The sequence below is a fragment of the Elephantulus edwardii genome, unplaced genomic scaffold (assembly GCF_000299155.1).
Source record: "Elephantulus edwardii isolate Elephantulus edwardi_28Jun2011 unplaced genomic scaffold, EleEdw1.0 scaffold00037, whole genome shotgun sequence".
NCBI classification, from domain to species: Eukaryota; Metazoa; Chordata; class Mammalia; order Macroscelidea; family Macroscelididae; genus Elephantulus; species Elephantulus edwardii.
Genome location: NW_006399787.1, coordinates 7,687,717 through 7,691,144, shown reverse-complemented (window position 1 = coordinate 7,691,144; position 3,428 = coordinate 7,687,717). Strand labels below are relative to the sequence as shown.

Sequence of the window (3,428 nt, the reverse complement as noted above, 5' to 3'; positions counted from 1 at the left end):
TTCCATTAAAATTAATGATTTTTTTAAAAAAAGGAGGGAGATTCGGATGTACAGAGCCTCTGGAAAAACATAGAAAGGTCATATGAAGAAATGGAAGCGGAGATTGGAGATATGCAGTTACAAATCGCCTAACGCCAAGGGCTGTTGGGCGTCGCCAGATAAAAGGCAAAGGCGGATTCCCCTCTAGGGTGTCCAGGGGGAGGCGTGGCTCTATCCATACTTTGATTTTGGACATCCAGCCTTCAGACTGTTGCTGGGTGCCATCAAGTCAGTGTTTGACTCATAGTGATCCCATGGGACAAAGCAGGCCTGCCTCAGGGTAATTTCTTTTTTTAGAATTTGAGTGAAAGTTTGCAAATCACACTGCTTTCCATTCAATCATTCATAGGTGTTTAGTTTTAGAACATTAATTATCATTTATTAACATCATTAATTTATTATACTGTCCAATCAAACCCTTATTATATGTTACCTTTCCCTTCACTCATTTTATCTGTTTCTTTATCTTTTTACTCCTCTCGCCCTCTCTTCTCTTTCCTGTTAGTCCTTCAAGCCCATAGGCTTTTCTTTGTGGTCATTTTTTTTTAAATTTTAACCTTATATTGGTTTGCTTACAAACTTGGCATGCATTGTGTTTCACATTATCCTTCATTCACATTGTATTTCGTACACTCATTCCATGCATTATGTTTCATAAAATTAATCACCATTGGACTATGCCATCATTACCCTGTCTCTTCAGGTCCCTGCCGGATCTATCCCATTTCCTTTACCCTCTCTCCTCTGAGTAGTCATTTTTAAAGTAGCCCATTGTCAGGTCTACTCGTAGCTGCTGGGTGGGTTTGAACCATCAACTTTTTGGTCAGCAGTAGAGTGCTTAAGCATTGTACCACCAGCACACAAAAAAATTTCCAGAACTATTAGAGAATAAAGATCTGTTGTTTGAAGCTGCTCATTTAAGAATATGTTGTATTTTTATACACCCCCCATAGTGTACAATCCTTTCGTGCATTAGTCTCTTATGCTTGCTGTATGCTTCTGCAGGTTATTTTCACAGGCACATTATATTTGGGGCAACGTAGTAATATAGACAGGCCAGGTTAAAATTGTTTTTCTGTCAAACATTCTTCTAGGTGATATAGCACTGGTCTGTCTGTTTGCTGTACAGAGGTAACTCATGGGAGCTCTGATGCTAAACACTGTGACACTGATGTGCCAAATGTGGTAATGGTTACCCATGGTGGACAGTGTTTGGTGGACCTTTCCGATTAAAACAAGCTTGGAAGCAGGAGTGGCATCCACTTCCTAAATGGCTTGCCTCCATAAACTCTATGGACAGTGCTCAGGCCTTTTGGTCATAGGGTCGCTATGAGTCACCTACGACACCTAACAACAGCAACAAGAAGTAATATAGAAAGCAAGAAGGAACACACACACAGAGGGCAGGAGGGACAACTCTAAGGCTCTTGGACAAGTGGAGTGAAGGTACCACCCGCAGAATATCCATGGAAGACATTCAGTGGACCATCTTTAAATTCTGCTTCTGCCTCCAGGGCTCACAGGGAGGGTCTAGGACAACTGCGTACCACCATCCAAAGCCAGAAGACACAAGGCTCCCAAGAACCCTCCTGCTTGCCTACAGCTGGGCTCCCACGAGGTCAAGCCTCCATCTCTTGTGTTCATTAGCATCTCCCCTGCATCTGGCATCTAGCAGATGTTCAATGAGCACTTGTATCATGGCATGACTGGATTTGTAGGTAGAAACAAATCTTTTCAATAATTCAGTTAGAGTTAAAAGGTTTTATTGGGCAGGGGAAAATGATTCTTGAGCTGGGAACATCTCTATGAAGGTGAGCTCAGCACATTCCAGTTTTGATCCTCTTACACATGGTGCAAACGGTTTAGGGATTTCCCCAAAGAGAAATGAAACATGATTGGTGTCATTCACTTAATCAGCAGCTTGGATTGGCTTATTAAGTCTGAGTGTCGTGATTCTTTAAGGAGCCCTGGTGGGGCAGTGGAGAACTACTGAGGATTGGCAGTTCAAATTCACCAGCTGCTAGATGGGCGGTCTCTTCCCTTATTTCTGTTTGCTTGCTTGCTTATTTGTCTAATAACTTTTTTATCTCAAAAGGAACTGATTTAAGACACACAGTGTAGTCCGTAGGGAGTGGTGCTGTATTTTCTCTCCTAGCTCCAAGGGGGAATGAATGATGGGCAGTCCCTTCCCGTGTAATTCCCACCCCCACCCCCCGACTCCGTGTAATTTATAGCCTCTGAAAATTGGCTGCAGGGGCAGCTCTGAGTCAGTTCTGACTTGATGACATTGAGTTTGAGCTTTTTGAGGTTCTTCATTAATACTACCTCTTAAAAAAACAAAACAACCCAAACCCATATGGATTATAATCCCAGGCATCAAAGCCAAAGTCATTACCATGGGGTTTGAATGGAGCCAGAGCTGACCCTCGAGCTGGGTTTCAAAGGAGCCACAGGCATAGGAGTTATAACACATGCTTTTTGGGGGCACAGTTAAATCTGTGACAAGACTAGACAACAGCCCCTCTCCTCTCCTGAGGCCTCACTGCCCCAGGACCCTTGAGATGCCTGAGTCAAGTGCGGATTTCTAAGCCTGGGCAAAGACCTTCTAAATCAGACTCTGGAGAGAGAACTCAGGCATCTGCCTCTATCTGTTTACTCCTTCCCACCCTTTCCTGTTCACTTAGCCCCAAACTTCCTTCAACCAACTCTCCAAATTTGGCTGGTGTACCTGTTAAAACTGCATGTCCAAGACTCCTCCGTGTAGAAATTCTGCTTCAGTGCATCTGAGCTTGGGCCCGGGAGTCTCTCTGTTCACCAGCATCTTAGACAACATCTGAAACACTGGGTCACTGTTCTGGGGGGAGGGCGGTATTCCTAATACGGGATCCTAGCAGGAGTCAACATGGGGTTGGGAAGTCTGACTAACCCTCTGAAATGGCAGCTAAAAATGACAAAGGAGCAGTGTTCTGGGATGTGATCTACAGCTTTTATAAAATCGTCAAGAGGCTCTGGGTCCTAAATAGGAACAAGGAGCTAAGCTTACTCCTCGTTAGTATAGTGGTAAGTATCCCCGCCTGTCACGCGGGAGACCGGGGTTCGATTCCCCGACGGGGAGAAGTGAAGGAACAAGGAGCTGTGGTCCTTGAGTGAGATAGATAGATAGATAGATAGATAGATAGATAGATAGATAGATAGATAGATAGAGATATTGTTGTTGTTATGTGCCATCGAATCGCTTGCGACTCATAGCGACACTATATACAATAGCCCTAAACTCTGCTCAGTCCTGTGCCGATCGCAATGTCTCTGACACTCCCATCCCAATTATCCCAGTCGCTGAATCAATCCACCTCATAGAGGGTCTTCCCCTCCTGCGTCGCCCCTCCACC

At 44.4% G+C, this 3,428-nt stretch overlaps 1 non-coding gene across 1 annotated transcript; it reads left to right on the top strand.

Annotated features, from left to right (window-relative positions):
* Positions 1-3,082: 3,082 nt before the first annotated feature.
* Positions 3,083-3,154, top strand: TRNAD-GUC. The gene has a single exon. It is a non-coding gene; the product is annotated as a tRNA-Asp (tRNA).
* Positions 3,155-3,428: the final 274 nt, after the last annotated feature.